The following is an 18,798-nucleotide window of genomic DNA, read 5'->3' on the forward strand; positions in this document are numbered from 1 at the left end:
TGTTCTCTGTTTCTGGGAGTAGGTCAAGTTTTGAGTAAAAGGCTCTTCTGCACACAGAAGAACAAATGGATAGCTATAGTCAAGTTCAAGCTGGCTGACCCAGCAGAGAAGAAACCTCTCCACATGATCTGTCTATTTTCCGAGAGTATTTCGTCACATTTAACTGTTTAGATGGCGTTTGCCATAGTTACATATTTCTTGCTTGCTTTCGGTTTATCTTTTAAAAAACCTATTAATAAACTTCTATAAACAGGCAAAAATAAAGACTTTAGTTCATGATTCATATTATAAACACTTAATTTTATTTTCAGTATTTTTGAAGAGATAGATGACTTACTTTTAAATGACTTTACATTTTGAAATAATTTCATAAGTCCAGAAAAATTGCAAAAACACCCAAAGATGTTCCATATACTCTTTACCTCAGTTCCCAGTTTTTAATGTTGAACCACACTTGATTTACCACTCTTTCTAAATGGATGTCCCTTCATCCTCCCCCTGTCTGTCTCTGTCTGTCTGTCTGCCCGCGCCGCGCCGCCCGCGGCACCCCCCCCCCCCCCGTGTGTGTGTGTGTGTGTGTGTGTGTGTGTGTGTGTGTGTGTGTGTGTGTGTGTGTGTAACTTCTGAGCTGTGCAGGAATAAGTTATAGACATGATACTCCATTACCATTAAATGAACTTTCCTAAAGATAAAAACATTCCACCCATTCACTCCCATTACAGCTATCAAAATGATCGTTAAATCTGAGGACCTGTTCCAGTTTTGCCTGTTTGAGTATCCATGTTCTTTCTGGCCTGACGGCATAGTGGCTGCCTGTGGGTGGCTCTGCTTCTGTCATTCCTCCAACATTTGTTAACTGGTACTGCACTCTGAAAGAGAATTTCCCCATCCACAGTCTATTCGTGTCAGTGTAGACTCACTGGCTTCTCTTTTACTTGGTGTATTTTCATCCATCACCATTACTTTGGTTGTTGATTTGGACAGAGCAAACACTCTGAGCATGTTCCTGTGTTCCTTAAATAAAAAGACAGATTTATTTACGTGTGTGTGTGTGTGTGTGTGTGTGTGTGTGTGTGTGTGTATACACCAAATGTGTGTGGGTGCCTGCAGAGGCCAAAGGAAAACATGGATCCCCTGGAGCTGGAGTTCTAGGTGGTTGTGAGCAGCTGCCCAGTGTTGGTGCTGGCAACAAAACCCAGGTCCTTTGGAAGAACAGCCAGTACTCTTAAGCATTCAGCCATCTCTCTAGCCCCTTCTGCGGCCTTTTGCCGTACACTGTTAGTGAGTGTTGTTGCTGTTTTTAACTGTTGGTTACAAGATAGCCCAGATTCATACTTTCTTTGTCCCAGCCCCTGGGATCAGCTATTTCTCCAAGGAACCTGATTCATTTAAAGAATGATGTTAAAAACTAAGGTAAGGACACTAGGTATCATGGTTGCCACCAGGGCATAATTGTTCAGGGGCCTGAGAACACATAATACATGCATATGTATGCCACATAAACAGACATGTGCAGACATGTATATCTGTCTATTCAAAATCATGAGTTCTGTTGTGGAGCACACTTCAAGGGACTAAGGTGGAGGATTTTGAATTCCAGGCCAGTCTAGGTTCTTTAGAACCTGTCTCAAAAGAAAAAAAAAAATCCTGAGTTCATACTAGTACCTCTGATTCCAATTCACCATCACAAGAGTCATTCCCCGGTCCCCACTAAACATCTCTAACTCCATTTTTCCGGCAGTTAGACATGTGATCCTTTTATCCCCAAACTAATGTATTCCTTCCTACTGTGTGGAACCAGTTTCCTGCCTTGCCAACCGTCACCTGAACTTCTTCAGAAGAATGCCCTCCTAGAACTAACCCTTTGTGGCTCCCTGCATTGGTGTTCCTACAGAAGGAAGAAAAAGGGAAGAGGGTCTGAAAAAACACCCAGTTCATTTTAAATTCTGGGGTGATCAACCCACACACCCACAAGTTCCTTTTAATTTATGTCTGGCTGTTTACAGCTCAAATTTTCTTTCTGTTGTTTGTTAGTTTCCTTGAGATACATTTTTTTTTTCTGGCCAGAGCCCAAGCTGGCCCAGAATTGAGTTCCTCCTGTCTCAGCCTCCCAGGTGCTGGGATTACAGGTTTGTGCTACCAGGCCCAAATATAGACCTTATCTAATTAAAAAAACAATAAGGCAAAGAGACCAAGTAGATGTGTTGGGGCACAAAAAGCAAAGGCTGTGGTTCCAGAAGGCTTCTGAGATGGTGCCCAGAAGGCTGCAGCTGAATCTTTAGTCTACTGCTTCCCCAAATGGCGTATCTCGGTGGCTTGAGATTGAATCTGGAACAAACTTGGAATAGAAACAGGACTCAGGTAGATGGAGCTAGACATAGGCTGAACAAAGCTCCATTACAGAACTAGAAGAAAACGCTATCACGCTGAAAATGAGACTGGAGAGGGACCAGCTTTGTGTGTTTAGGCTCTGGGAGTCTAACTTACTGTGTAGATGCAAGCTATGTGCGCAGACTTCAGCAGGGGAGGTCAGGAGGAGAAGGCAGGGTGAAAATCCTGGCAATCATCAACATTTAGGCGTCTGGTTAAAGAGAAGAGAGGGTGGCAGGGAGGCAGGAGAAAAAAATGCAGCCAACTGCGTCTGTGAAGCAGAGGAGGGATTGACTAGCACGGTCAATTAACATCTGGACTGATAATTTCCCATTGTATCTGATCATTTGGAAGTCCCTGAGACATTTCTGCCGGTGTGCTTTTGGTCATCGTTTAAATAGATGGGCCCAGAAAACGGAGACTGTGTGGGTTGTCCGTGTTGGATATCTTCTAATCACACCCATCTCACCTTTCTCGATCTGTGATTGATTACAGTTTATTTCCCCTTTTCTCCTGCATCCCAAGCAGTTAGCGCTGTATCTGAAAAAGAATAGTCACTCAATAAAACTGCTGGCTAACCTATAACACTGTAACCTATAGAGGGAGCTGAAAGAATGTCACTCTCACTTATAGGCGGGGCTAAAGAAAATCACAGGGGACTGTTAACCTATAGGAGAAGCTGAAACAGAATCTCCTGGAAAGTATTTCCCAGACTTTATAACCCCTAGGAGGAGCATTGGTGGCCCGCCTTCCAGCCATCTCTGAGGAGAACTTGCAGGAGGAGGCTTTGTCAAGGAGTTCCATCTTAGGTAATATTTATGAATGTTCTCTTTCTCTCTCTGGTATCTGATACTGATTTTCCATTTCTGTGAATGATATGGTTTTCTACTGAAATAAATGTAGAAAATAAGATTTCTAAAGACCTGTGTTTTAAAAATAAATAGCAGAGAAAAAGCTGATCTAAAGAAACGTGCTAGGGAAGCAATGGTTCTAAGCGATACTCAGATATGGCCCAAATCGTACGGATAGATATCCATAAGAACTTTGATACAGGAACACAGGGGATCGTGTTGGTATGTGGAAATGTGAGGAGTTGTTTAATCTGCGTGGAATGCTCTTTTTGGGGTAATTTCTTTGGATTTTCTTTTGGGGACTCTACTCTTTCCTCTGTAAAGTATGGTAAAAAAGGTCTGGTTGCCTCACCTTTAACTTCTTGGAAAACAACCCCATCCTGTCTTCAAGGACCAGTGGGAACTTGCATGAGGCTTAGGGGATAGGGGCCTGAAAAGCCCTTCGGGGCTTTGCTTACTTATCTCTCTGATTAAAGGAGAGCTAAGGTCAGAATGGATTCCTCAGAGGAAAAAAATCTGATCAAGTTTCTGAGGCCTGCCTGATGCTCTGGGCCCAGAGAATTTTCACCCTACCTCCTCTGATGACTAGGGTCACTGAAATCTAAGTGGGGTGAACCTGCCCTCTAGGAACTTGCCTCCCTTTGGGACCTGGGGAGTTCTGAAAAGACAGGGGACTGTGTTTCTTGGTGAAGGATCAGGAATTCTAGGATTTCTGCCATTTGTGGTGGCATGTACTTGTAATCCCAGCACGTGGAAAGCTGAGGCAGGAGGATTGGGAGTTTAAGGTCAGTCTGGCGTATATAGCAAGACTCTGTCTCAAAACATTCTTTTATTCTATATTCATTTTAATTCATTTTTAAATTAAGGGGGGAAACTCAAGAGAAAAAGTTCAAATCATAAAAAATGTTGAAGTTAAGCTTCCCTCCGCTCACATTCTTTTTACAAACAGTATGATAGTTTGATTTATGTACATAATTTCTTTGTTCTACACATATATCAACACATTTGAGATGGTTTCTCATGCACATTTTAAATCATTTTTTGAAGTTTTTAAGACAGAGTCTTGGCACATACACCAGGCCACTCACAAACTTGCTGTGTAGCCCAGGCTGGCTTTACACTGAAATCTTCCTGCTCCATCTTCCTATGCACTGAAATTACAGGGCTGAACACCATGCCTAGCTTAAATTTTTTGAAGTGTTTGTTCTAAAGGGTGAAGAATTCTAGGATTTCTGCCATGTATGGTGGCATGTACTTGTAATCCCAGCACGTGGAAAGCTGAGGCAGGAGGATTTATTCAGTTTGCAATCATTCCTAGAGAATGAATAACTAGAAGGGGTGTTCATTGAAAGTTCAAGAATATTCTGCGTTAGCCAGATGTGGTGCACCCCTTTATTCCCAGCATTCTGGAGGCAGAGGCAGGTGGATAGTTATGAGTTCCAGGCTAGCCTGCTCTACATATTGAGTTCCACAACAGCCAGGGCAAAACAAAAGTATATTTTATGTTGAGCAAGGTGGTGGATTATGGGTTCATTTTCCACATCTGTATAGTATTCTCTTTTTATAAACGTTCCACATTTTTAATAAATTCTGAATTGATAGTCGTTTAGATTTTTTACATTTATTGCCTACTTTTCCATGTGTGTGTGCATGGTTGAGAATGCCACAGTATGTCTGTGGAGGTCAAAAGACAAGCTGAGGGAGTTAGTTCTCTCCTTACACCATGTGGTCTTGAGGATTTACGGAGGTCATCAGCCTTGGTGGCAAATGTCCTTACCCACTGAGCCACCTCACTTGCCCCATTAGATGTTTTTTTTTTTAAAGCAATGTATTAGTGTATATAACTAAAGGATCTTATATCTTTTCCTTTGTTTCTTTCTGTATTTCTGTCCGAAACATTTGGGGGAGCATGTACTCTCACTGTGTCTCAGAGGCTGAACCCCAACTTCTGATTCTCCTGCCTCAGCCCAAGTAGCTGAGATTACAACTATGTACTAACATGTCTAGGAGAGATTCTAAATTGCTAGGTCAAAAGGTGTGCATTTCCACTCATCTTCCTTTTTGGAAAGATAACACAAGTTCAGGGCATATTTAAAAATGCCCCTGCTTGGCTGCACAAAACTCGCACAACAAACCAGTGAATTTCCATCAGCTGGGGGGCGGTGCTTGTGAGCCCCCACTCCTAGCCGGGGTACTACTGACAACTGATGGCTTCTGGGGGAGGGAGACGCAATTTTCTTGAAGGGTGCGGTCCCTACTAGGTCGACTGCACCCTAGTGGACACCGGACACTCAGAGCTCTATGGGCAGCCCAAAGTGAAAAGAAGAGGGCACGAAGGTGGAGGTGGGGAGTGCGGAAAGGCAGACCTGAGAGAAGTTCAGGGGGAAGACTGGAGGTGAATATGACCGAAATGCATTGTTTGCATGTATGAAATTCTGAAGGAATTAATAAAACATATATTTAAATTTTAAAATTAAAATCAAACTGGGAAAAGGGTGTAATATATCTTTCCTCAGAAGCAACCAACGCTAACAGCCTCTGGCAGATCCTCAGAAGGATAGTCTGTGAATTGCACATGTATTTACATATTTTTATAGGCACTGTTTAAACCATGCCTCCAACCTACAAAACCTCATACCAGTTTATGAGTTCCTATTTTCCCCCAGAAATTATTCGAGGTTTCTAGAAAGACCTGATTAAAAAGAATAGATATCATTCATTCATTGGATATAAATTCAGATGCTTCAAAATTCTAAATGAATTCCCTGCCACTTTCCCATCTACCACAGCTCCTTTCTCCCCAGAAGCAATTGTTTTCCGTTTCTTGTGCATGCTTACAGAGAAAGTTTGCATGTACAAAAAATGTATCCGTATATTTTTTTCTCCCCAAAATTTTAATAATGAGTTGCCTATTTATTTGGGCATGGGGGGGGGGGCGGCGTTGTTTTTGAAAAAGAATCTCACTCCCGTAGCCCCATCTAGCCTGCAACGTGGCTCAGGCTGGCCTCTAAAAAATCCTGCTGTCTCCTATCCAAGTATTAACCAAGCCCAACCCTGCTTGGCTTCGGAGATCAGGCCCATTCAGGGTGATATGGCTTCTGGCAGGAGTGGGGGTGGGGAAGGACTCAGTTATCTTTAAGCGGCTGGCCACTGGGAGTTTGACCATGCTCCAGTGAATATATCGGCAACACAAATTGGAATCGGTATATTTTTTTCTTCTTTTGGGAGGGGGCAGGCATGGAGGAGTGGGGAGCAGACCTCGGAGGGACTGCGAAGTGAGTATGATTGAGGTGTATTATGTGCAATTCCCAAACAATCAATAAAAATATGTTGCAAAAAAGAAGTGAAAATAAAAAAAAAATCTCTCAAGTGGTCATAGTGGAAGATGAACTTTTAAAAATGATGCACAATAAAATATTATTCATTAAAAAAAAATCCTGTTGTCTCAGCCTCCCAAAAGACTAGGATTACAGGTCTGAACCATCATGCACAGCTTGTATGTGCTATTATAATATAGCTTATGTTGCCCCCCCCCCCAAAAAGTGGGAGAGACTTAAAAATAACAATTGTTCATTTTCCTCCTTACTCTGTGTGGAAGCGGGATGGTTCTTTTGTTCAGGGCCCCATACAACTGATCTTAACTTATCAGTTAAGTCAGTTGGAGAACTGTTGGTCTGTCCTGGCTCCAACTGGTGTTATCAGGCCCTACCTCCGCTGTCTCCAGACGGCTAGTCTAAGCTATTTCTCATGGGGATGCCACGAGGCAATCCAAGATCTGGCTTGGCAAACCGAGATCTGGCTTCCCCTTTTATGACACTTACCTTACGTGCTCTTTTCTTTTTTCTTCTTTAATTGTGTGTGTGGTTTAGATAGGACCTTATGTAGCCAAGGCTGTGCTTGAACTCCTGATCCATTTGCTTCTACTTCTCAAATACTGGGGTTACATTACAGGCTTGTGCTACCATGCCTGGCTCCCCCCACCCCGATTTATTTTTCTTTATTTTGAAGATGTGATTTTGCTCTGTAGCCCAGACTGGTGCTCAACACTTTTTAAAACCAGATTCTTACTGTGTAGCCCTAGCCGGTTTAAATCTCACTACAGAGGCCATGCAGGCTTTTAATTTGTTTTATGGTGATCTTTCTGCCTCAACCTCCCAAGTACCTGGAGTTTCGGGTGTCAGTTTTTGTTTATTTGCTTGGTTTTCTTTTTCCTTGTTGTTTTTTCAGTCCTCCGACTCCATGTAGCCAGGAAGAGATTTGAAGTCGTTAGTTGGAATGACACTATTTGTTCCATGTCTGTCTCCACACTGGATGACCAGATATGTGAGGATAGTGACCAAGACTACCTTGTTCAGCCTGGAATCACTTACTCTTTGCATTATGTTAATACTCACTTAGCATTTGTTGAATGAATAAATAGTGGAACTACCTGGTCCTCATAGTCACCAATGCAGCCTGCCACCCACTAGCTGAAAATAGACAAGAAGGACAACATGGAGGCAACGAGTAGAATCTAAATACATATCTTCTCTACTCTCTGCCCACTTTCAATTCCTGCTCACTTTCCATGCCAGTTCTCCCCCCTATCTTTTCTCCAAAATTTAGGTTTCCATTTCTTAAATAAAAAAACCTTCAGCAGTGTCTATGTGCATAAACTATGCGCCTTCATCAAAAGTAAGAGAAGTTGGAAATTCTCAAGAGAAATCAGACACTAGCATATAAAATGCTTTGAAAGGCCCTGCTTTCTTATCTTTCTGTAATGATGTCCTCATGGAGCACAACTAGAACCCTGAGAAATAACCAATGCGAAAATCATTCCAACATATGTTTCATCTTACTGCCACAACTGTCCCCCATCTCATCGCAAACACACAGCATCCTGACTTTTGCTAACTCACTTGCAACTCTAACCACTATTACTTCGTTTCTTTAAGAAAACGCATTCTGGGCACCAGAAATAAATATACCAATAAACATTTGAAATGGAACGCATTGCCAAATTGGGCAATTGCATATTTATGAGTGCCTGTTGATGGAATATATTAATGAGCCCTCAAGCTAGCAATTATCTCTGTGTGTGTGTGTGTGTGTGTGTGTGTGTGTATTCATTTCCTTTTTCCCTCTCCCTCTTTTTCTTTTCTTTCTTTTTAAAGTATTTTTTTTTTTTTTGGAGACAGGGTCTCACTCTGTCACCCTGGCTGGCCTAGAACTCACTATGTACATTAGGCTGGCCTCAAGCTCACAGATAACTGCCCATCTGTGCCACTTGAGTGCTAGCATTAAAGTTGTGGACTACCAGGCCCAGCCTTTAAAAAATCTTTTGTTTGTTTTGTTGTATTAAGGTAGAGACTTTTTATATAGCCCCGGAGAGCCTCGTACTCATGATCGATCCTCCTGCATCTAGCTCCTGACTGCTAGGATTAGGGGTGCACACAACCATACCCGGTCATCCTTGCTTTCTTGTTCTTCTACCACTAGAAACCCCTGATGCCGTTTCAGAGTATGTGTTTTCAATGTGTAGAATAAGGCCTTCTTTATACGTTGATTTTTGCCTCAGAAGTTGAATGAGTCACTTGATTTCACAAGTCTGGAAAAACAGGCTTTTCCTAAGACAGTCGTTGTAAAAGGAGCCTCTTGGTAACAGATCCCATTGTCGCTAATACGGTAATTATAAATTGACCCAATAAACATTACTTTGTCATTCTGCCCAGTTGAAAGGCATTTTAGAAAAGTCATATGCGTTAGACAGAGCAGAGCAGCTCGATTCTGTGAAATATCTGTTTTCTTCCTATTTTTATAGGTGGTTTAGAGTTTTGATGGACTGTATAAATAAGCAAGCTGATTAGCAGAGATTTATTACAGTAAAATGGTGTGTGTATGTGTGTGTATGTTTAAACTCTTTGATGCATGTGAGTTTAAGTTAGGATAACTCCAGATTTAAGCTTAAATTTTTGGGAATAATTTTTCCATAAGGTAACAAGAATGTACTGCATGCCATTTGGAGAATATGTGAGAAGGGGGGAAACTGTCTGAAGTGAAAATAAAAGTCGCCGTAATTACACCAGGTGGAGACAGCTGTGCCTGTGGGGTTTTCTTTGCAATCAAGCACATTTTCTATATGCTGCGCTAATTTGTTCTATGAAAACACTTAAACAATGAAGATTTTTTTGAAGGGAACTCATTGCCATTCAGGATACTGAAGTTTTATGGGTTAACACGCAACTGTGATGAGCTGAACAGGCTGAGTGAAGATTCCGAGTCTAGAATCCAGTCCTAGAAGCCCTGTTTCAATTACCTGCAGATGTCAGTGTGGGTCTGAGTGTGATTCAACAGCGTGTTCCAGGATGTGGTCAGACAGTTGAAGCCCAGTTGTGAACCAGTTGCTTATTAAACAAACACCAGTTCCTTGTGGATGAGAAATATGAGCTGTGAGGGCCTTTGTGCGCCTGAAATCAATCAAACCTCTCTCTCTCTCTCTCTCTCTCTCTCTCTCTCTCTCTCTCTCTCTCTCTCTCTCTCTCTCTCTCTGTCAAAATTTAAACAGGCATGGGAACTCTAGTTACACAGTTTGCAGATTAGACCCTCTTGTTCCCACCCCTGATGGTTTGACCAGCCTTTCTTTGATTAGTTGTAGTGCTAGACAAGCGGAGTTAATGTCTTTGGGTTTATTAAATTTGACTTCAAACCAGATGGCCGCTCCGAGGTTGCATTAGGAGCCGGGTTGGTCTATTTTTTTACTGTTAAAACATGTTTAAGCACAAAGCTGAAAACTCATAATTGCCACTGTGAAAGCGTACCAGTGTTGCCTCTGCTTGTGGTTCATCCTTTCTGGTCTGCAGGAGTCTCCTTTTTATCCATCTTTGAGACATGTACGGCCGGAGCATTTATTCTGCTAGGAAACTGTCAGATAGACTTGTGTTGGCTTATTGTGTCAAAACACCACTCCTTCCCAGGCCTTGACTCAACTCTACCATCTGCTTCCTAAGCTCACAAGCTTCCTCTCAACTATAATTATATATATATATATATATATATATATATATATATATATATATATATGTATGTATCTAAGTTGTTGGTAGCTTATGTTTACGTAGCAACAGAATCTGTTTTGGCAGAAGGCTGAGAGAAGGAAGTCTTTCTAGAAGCGTTTTTTTTTTTTTTTTTTTGATTTATAATTTAGTTAGTTTTGAAACCTCGCTCTGTAGTCTAGGACTGAATTCCCATGTAGTCCAGGCTGCCCTTGAACTCATGATGATCACCCTGCCTACAGCGTCCTAAACGCTGGGCTTTCAAGCATGAACCACAAAGCCTGGCTTTTTTCCTTTCTCCTCTTTTTCTTTCTTTTATATTTGTAAAAGACGTTTCTTCACCGACTGATTTTCTTCCCGTACAAAAAGGCTATGCTACTGGCCCAAACAGTCTGCTTTTTATATAATTTTCATCTAAATTGTCCAGTCAGGGTTCACTTGGGGAGTTATTTTTATTACTTTGATTATTTTGTACATAACTGAACGCTCTCTTAAATCTATTTGTCTTTTATAAGCAAACTATACAAATCACTGTGAAAAACGACCTTGACCTTGCAGCTGTAAAAGGGCACAAAGTATCGGGACATCCCACATCTGTCCAGTGTAAATTTCTCCTGTGTGTGTGTTTTATTTTCCTGGTCTTCTTAGTGTGGCTTATGGGTTTGGAATACTGAATTTGCACTTCAGAACATTTGTCAGAGCCCATTGGTCTTTCAGTTACATGTAACAAAAATCAATGATCATATCCCGTGTTGTCGCATTTCTTTCATTTTCATAAAGCCGAATGAGCTATGGATTTCTAACTACTCACATTCACAGCTTTCTAATCAGCACAGCGATTCGTGGTGGGGAGGCAAAGGTAGAAAAAAGTGTCTGCCTTCCCTCTCAGTTAGTTCAGGGCATCCCATGTTGTTGAAGGTTGCCGTGGACTTTCTGCATGCATTTTGAGAGGGGAACAAACGTTGTCCTGTCAGCTTCATTCACATAACACCACGTCTAATTTGCTTCAGGCTTATGGCGTGCTATTGCCCTGGTGTAAGTGACGGGTATTTTGTTATGATCTACAGCAATTGCGGGGGTCTCTAGGAAGAAGCGACACAGAGGCTGTTACCCCACTTCTCGTCCCCTCAAAAAGAGAGAAACAATGAAGAGGGAAAAGAGTTTCTATGCCCCCCTGAGAAACTAGTGTGAAGAAAGAACTATGGTAGAGTAATAGAGCTCTGTTCCTTTGACCAGGGATGGCCTGTACCCTTTAGTTTGCACCCACAGCCTCAACTCTCCACATAGCTTCCAAAAAAAGGACAGAGTACTTCTCAGAGTTAGCTGTCCCCCCTGGTGGTGCAGAGCGAGCTGGATGGAGACAGGCTTCTCTGTATCACTGGCGCCATTCATGGATAATATAAACATTTATTCTTGGCGCTTTTTCTGTAACGTCAGTCATATAGGTGAGAATTAGTCACTTGAATGGTAAGATTGAGACTCATTTTTGTTTGTTTGTTTTTAAAGATTCAGTCAATTTTTTTATTCTCAGAAAAGATTTTTGGAATTTTTTTATGTATATGAGTATTTGCCTGTGTGTATGTATGTATACCACGCCATGTGTATGCCTGGTACCTGCATGGGTCAAAAGAAAACATCAGATCCCCTGAGAGGGAAAAATTATAGTGTTTTTTCTTTATGGCTGCTTAAAATTTCATTGCATACGTGTACACTTGCATACGTGTTAGCCTTTCATCTGTTCATGGATATCTAGGCTGGTTTCATATCTTGCCTCTGCTGAGTAGGGCAGCAATAACCCATATCCATGGAGCCGATAGATAAAGTCATATGAGAGAAGGTTAGCTCCTAAGAGGAAGGCTGGCTGAAGCCCAGGCTAGGCGATGAAGATGGGGGAGGGGGAGGATGAAAGCTTCTAGAGGAGCGAGTAACCGGCCTTATCGACCTGGCACTTCTTTAACATTGGCCATGCACAAGAGAATAAAGATGGGGGGACTAGACCAGGGAAGAAACATTTTAAGAGGGTGGCGACTGAAAGAAAAATGGTGAAGGATACTGCAAAAGTCTTCGTCAGCTTCATTTCTGCAACGACTATACAGGTCCCACAAGGGCAAGAAAGGAAAGTGGCACTCACTTTAAAACTTTGGTGGAGTCCTGAACACTGGTTGCTAGGAGGGTAGGACGGCCCCTGTATAATAGTTCTTGCTGCTGTTGGGTAAAAATATAGCTGTCTTCTAGAAATCGAGTAGACTATGACACAACAAAGAAATCAGAGGAACGTACCAAACAAGGTTGTGCAGTAGAATTTTCTGTGATGATAATAGTGTGCTGTATTTATGATGTCCCATTTAGTAGTTGGGGTTGTTGAAAACTTGAAACATAGTTAACAACACAGTAACAAAACTGAACTTTCACATTGGTTTCATTTCCATTTACTTCCATTTAAATAGTCACATATAGTTACTGACTACCATATAGGATAGTGCAGATCTAGAGAGAAAGAATAAACATGGAAGTAAAAATGTGGGAAGGGAGAAATTCTAGAATAGAATGGGAGGTAGTGATATTCAGAAAGAAAAATCTTCATCTGGGAACAGCAAGTGGCTCAGTGGACAAAATGCTTGCTGTGCAGGTCTGGTGACCTGAGGTCGATCCCTGGTAAAGGTAGAAAGATAGAATGAACCCTATGAGACTTCCTCTGACCTCCACATGCAGATCAGGACACAAGCATTTTCTCCCACCCACACATAAACATTACACTTAAAAAAAAATGAAATCTTCGCCCAATGCGATGTGCCCTCACATTTCTCATGGCTAAGGGAGTTAGTGGGGAGGGGTTATAACCACAGTTTCAAATGTTCACCAATCTAATTGTCAAGTCGTGAGGAAGAGGATGGGGGGGGGGCTTGAGGAGGAAAATTAGAATATTCATAATATAATATGCACAAAGAACAACAGAACTGTGATAGAAATAAAAGTGAAGTTGGCAGCACGAACTGGTGATCTAAATGTCCTAACATGGGTCAAATTTATATGAAGTCAAATGGGTGTCATTCCAGAGAAAGCTTCTTATGGAATAAGAAAGAAACTTAGAGCATCTAGAGGAGAGCTAGTATATAGTTTAGCCTTAGAAAGTTATGCCTAAGTGTATCCTAAGAGCTGTATTTCATAATTTAAACGTTTCTTAGCTATTTTTTTTTCTGGTAAATCTAGGCCTTGGTAGTACACACTCTTTTTAAAGGAATCTCGCCAGACAGGTTGGGCCCCTCCTGCCTTGGTGGTGTTTGGGTAAGGCATCCTGACAAATTCCATGGCTCCTTCATCTCTTATTCACGAAACTTTCTCTGGTGATGGGATTAGGGCTGCCAGGGGCTTCCTTATAGACATAGAAAAAGTATAGTATTATAGCATAGGGTAGTGTAAATCTATTTCTGTTTGACAAATACCCTTTCTAGATGTTCTTGGCATGGGAGACAGGGTCAAGAGAAGCTTATTACAATATGGATACTTTTTGTGGAGAAGATGACGAAATAAATAAGCAAATAGAAACTGACCAGATAGGATTTTTCTGTTATGTTTCAAAGAATTATGAACTAAAGGGGGTGCTTTTTAAAGCCTGAGTATTATGCATCAGTTTTCAAATATTGATTTTTTTTTAATGGCAACATCTCATCAGTCTTCCTCTTGCTTTTTCTTCTTTCTTAATGTCACATACATGCTAGGCAACTGCTCTGCCCCTGCCCATGTCCCCAGCTCTTCCTTTACTGCTGATCTTGAGACAGTCTCACTACCCCGGTCCAACTGTTCATGAATTCACTCTTGTTCACTTTCCATCCTCCTGCATCACCCTCCTGAGTATCTGGGATTACATGTCTATGCCCACTAAGCCTGGCTCAGTTTCCTATTTTTAAATACAGAGAAAAAAACACCCCCTTTAATTAGGCTTTCCTGCTAGGCTTTGCATCTCATCGTCACCGCATCCACACACTCTTGGAAGTGGCTCATTTGTGTCAAAAGCCCATGATGAGTAATCCTTATTAGAACATTTCCTCTGATGGAAGACTGAAACTGAGCACGTGTCTCATTTATTACAGCCTGGTGGCCAGAACAGAGCATCATGGCCTCTCCATTCTTTATCATTCCAGCCAAGGCTTTAAGGGAAATAAAACAGATGTTGGCTCCTCAACTTGCCAACATCAGACCTAAGTAATTTCCTCGCTTGCCAGTCATTTTATCCATAAAGAAAAGCAGTCCAGGGCAGCAGGACAGCTCCACTGGTAAAAGTGCTTGCCATGCAAGCTTGACAACTTGACCTGAGTTCAAACCCCAGATCCCACAGTGGAAGGAATGAGCTCACTCTTCAAAATCTAATCTCTGCATGTGCTGTGTGCACGTGCATGCCTGCACGTACATACACATACTGTGATGACATTGAATGACATTGAATGACAATGGCCCTCATAGGCTCATGTACTTGAATTCTTAGTCCATAGTTGGTAGAACTGTTTAAGAAGGATTAGGAGGTGTGGCCTTGGAGGAGGTGTGTCACTAAGGGTGGGTTTTGAAGTTTCAAAAGCCCACACTATTCCTAGTTAGTACTCTCTCTGTACCTATACTTATCAATCAGGATGGAGCTCTCAGCTACTGCTCCAGCTCCATGCCTGCCTGCCTTTTGCCATGCTCCCCACCATGGGGTGGTTGTGAAACTGTAAGCCCAATAAACTCTTTCTTCTATTAGTTGTGTTGGTGTCATGGTGTCCCTTCAGAAATAGAAAAGTAACACACACACACACACACACACACACACACATACACACACACACAAGCATGTGTTCACATGCACACACAATAATAAAATGAATAAGATAATTCTGAAAGGAGAAGAAATGCAACCTGCGATAAAATATCAAGGTTCCTCTGTTTGAGCCCTGACAACAAAAGTAGTTACTGGAATTACTAAGGCGGACTGAAGATAGAATTTCTAAAAGTAAAACCCAGCATGTTTCTCAGATATAGGGAAAAACTCATCTAAAAAGCAATGCTGTTTCGGTTGTTCACAGGCACTCACCGTCCTTTGATGTATCTTTGGAGTCTCTTTCCTATAAAAAACTGACAGTGTAGACCAATATGAAGCACGTTTACAAAAGAAAAGAATGTTGAATATCATATTCTTTTTATGAGGAAAAATGTTACGTTTGTTTTTTTACTATTTACTTAGTCTTAAAGCGACTCTGTATTTAGAAGTTTACTTTTTAAGGTAGTAACTAGCTTGAAACGGGGCCAGAAAACGGGGTCATATTGTTCTCCAGTGACAAAAGCAGCAAGGGGACAAACGGCGTGAGGAGGGGACACTGAATCTTGGAAGTCGGTTTGCTCTTCTGGGAACAGATTTAAAGAACACAAAGCTCTGTATTGCATTTGAACAACATTTTTTCCTTGAATACATCAATGGGCTTTCAATATTTTCATTTAATTTGAGCCTCAATGTGTACAAGAGTTCATTCTGAAGTGTAGCTTTGGGAATCATTACGGCTTGACATATGCTGTGTTTGATTTGTTTGTTGTTTTTTCTATCAGCAAAAACACCCTTAAACATAAATTCCTCTTTCAGTTAAACAATTTGTATGGAAAAGTCCAGGTCCATTTAGTTCTATCGGATACATGCAATGTTTGTCTTTATGTACAATAAAGTGTCAGCTGGCTTTCCGCGTTTCTTAACTATAAGGATAGGTGTCGTGGAGTACCCATAGAGAGACAACGGCAGGGGGATCATGAGTTCAGTGCTAGCCTGGATGACGAAGAGAGTTCAAGGCCAGCTTGGACTACAAAGATGACCTCCATCTCAAAAAACAGTAACAACTGATTTCATGTATTTTGTTGTTTAATAAGAAGTAATGTCCACCTAAAAATTTCTATAAATAAAATACAAATCTTGAAAACAAAACAAAAAATAAAGACAAAAGAAAAGGAAAGAAAGAGAGGGGGGAGCTTAAGCTAAACATGCTACCCATGGTGGCCTACATCTGTAATCCAAGCAGCTGCATCAGGGAACTCACAACTAACTTACTTCCTGTAACTTCAGCTCCAGGGAATCTGACGCTCTCTTCTGGACTCCACAGTCACTACACTCATGTGCACATTATACACACACACACACACACACACACACACACACACACACACACACAGATAAATCAAAATTAAATAAAATAAATCTTTAAGGAGAGAAAGGGGATAGAGAGATGGCTCGGTGACTAAGAACACTGGATGCTCTTTCAGAGGATCCAGATTCAATTGCCAGTACCAACAGGGTGGGTCACAACCATCTGCAACCTCAGTTCTGAGGATCCAGTGCTCTTCTGGTCTCAGCAGGCACTGCATGTATGTGGTATGCAGACATAAATGCAGACAAAACACCCAGACGCAAAATAAATATAAACAAATCTTTAAAAAATCCTTCTTTTTAAATGTTATTTATTTCTTCTTTCCCTTTCCTTCCTCCAAACCCTCCTGTATAGGCCTCCTTGCTCTCTTTCAAATTCATGACCTCTTTTTCATTAATTGTTGTGATATACACAGATGTGTATGTATAAAGGTATATATTCTAAATACACAACTACAACCTTCTCGGCCTGTGTTTTTAGGGTTTACTTATGTAGGTGTCTTAAGTGCCTCCCATGTTTGGCTGTGCACCATATGCGTGCAGTGCCCAATGAGGCCAGAAGAGCGCATTGGATCCTGGGACCTGGAATTACAGATGATTGTGAGCTACCTGGAAGGTTCTAGAATTGAACCTGGGTCCTCTGGAAGAGCAGCATTGACTAGAGACTACATTGGCTAATTTCTTCTCTTTCTGTTTTCCCTCTCGCCTTCCTTTTTCCCTTCATCCCGCCCTTCTTTTCTGAGACATTGTCTCTTCACGCACCCAGACTTGCCTCTGCTTCCCAAGTGCCAGTCACAGCTCTGACACTACTGGATCACTTACACTGTTCTCTCTCACACTCTGGATTCTGTTGCTTTATGGTGGAAAGTGTGGAAGTAACTGTAAACAGTTAAGTGGCATTACACAAAACATTTATGTCATTATTGTTATTATAAATGTCACCAGTAGGTTTCTAGAAGTCAGTGTTCTCCCTACATTTTGGGCCCACCCATGGCAAATTTCCTGACTTTCAGGCCAGGGCTCTCTTTTGACCCCATAATGTCTCTTTTTAAAATTAATAAGCTGAGTGACCAACAGAGACTTTCTTAAGGAGGGCCCTCCTATTTTCCCACTCCACAGACATTTATTTTCTCTGCTTTGGCAGAGTGCAAACTTCAGTTACAGGCCACCAAACAAAATAACGTCTTCTTTTAAAATCATTAAGCTCTGTGACCAGGCAGCTCGAAATATATCAGGGTGTTTCCAGGGAGGTCCGATCAACATTCTCCCCACCCCTGTACACATTCATCTTTCCTTCCAGCAGAAAGCAAGCTGTCATCAAAACCGCTGGCTCTGTGCTATTTTGGCTTCTCGGATAGCTCAACTGTGGCCACAGTAAGTCAGTAACTGAACTTTTGGGTACAGAGTAGCCATAGGTTAATGAGAGGCTTCATTTAACTCTCGATGGTCAGTGGTGTTCCACCCCAACTCTCCCAGAGTATGCCGTTGTCCACGGGCAATGCTTAGAAAGAAGTTTAAGCCATCATACGTCAACTACATGTAACGTCCTCTGTTTCTGGGGTCTAGTCGATTCTTTGCCATTCCTTTTGATCTAGCACACACTGCCTTGGCTTGCTCAAAGTCAGTTCAGAATCTATGGTACAGACCCCCTTACTCCAACTCCTTCAGCACTGAGCAAAATGTTCTGTACACAATATTCACATGATTTGAAAAGCAAATTCCGAGTCATGTTGAAAATACAATTTTTTTGAAGTATTTGCAGTCCAAAAGCAATTGTACTGATACTTATCCAAGAACCCCAGGAGTCTCTTTGTTTCGCTCCTTTGCCTCAAATCGCAGAGATTGGTTTAACAGCCCACCGTGTCTCCCTAACGTGCATGTATGCTTACCTCTGGCAGGACTGATGCTGGGGCCCATGAGTGGAGTTTGGCCATCGGTCAGCTTTGCCAATGACTGTGATAAATTATCTGTAATATATGGTATGTGATATGGCCAGTGGAGCCAAACAAGTCACTTGGAGAGTGAATTATTGGCATTCTGGACAGAAAAGGTATTGGGTCCAATCCAAAAACAGCACTGAATTTTCCTCCTCTGTAAGCAGCAAGAGAAATGAGAGCCAAAGTGACCACAATCCTATCTAACTTCTCTATCTCCGTTTACTAAGATGTTTTCAAAGTCGTTCATGTGAACTCCAGAAAGGCAGCGAGAATGGAGCCAACACAGAGAGATGGAAAGGGTGTCTTCCTGTCTCTTGGGATGACTAGGCAGTTAGGCAGACAGGCCAGGGGAGGGAGCCTAAGTCAGCCTGCCCAGGGAGACAAGGCAGAGGTGAGACAAGGAACTGAAACTATTCCACGGGAGGTGTGGGAGTTTGGAAAATTAAAAA

General features: G+C 41.7%; 1 protein-coding gene across 2 annotated transcripts in view; it reads left to right on the plus strand.

Annotated features, from left to right (window-relative positions):
- The first annotated feature begins 3,093 nt into the window (after positions 1 to 3,093).
- The window catches only part of Plac1 (placenta enriched 1), a 168,842-nt gene continuing 153,137 nt past the window's right edge, over positions 3,094 to 18,798 (plus strand). The window contains exon 1 of one of the 2 annotated variants that reach the window (XM_006982290.3): positions 3,094 to 3,179. The gene's annotated coding sequence lies outside the window, so the exon portion shown is untranslated. The remainder of the gene's footprint in view (positions 3,180 to 18,798) is intronic. The other variant, XM_076561665.1, reaches the window with a different exon arrangement.

The sequence above is a fragment of the Peromyscus maniculatus genome, chromosome X (assembly GCF_049852395.1).
Source record: "Peromyscus maniculatus bairdii isolate BWxNUB_F1_BW_parent chromosome X, HU_Pman_BW_mat_3.1, whole genome shotgun sequence".
In the NCBI taxonomy this organism is placed as follows: domain Eukaryota; kingdom Metazoa; phylum Chordata; class Mammalia; order Rodentia; family Cricetidae; genus Peromyscus; species Peromyscus maniculatus.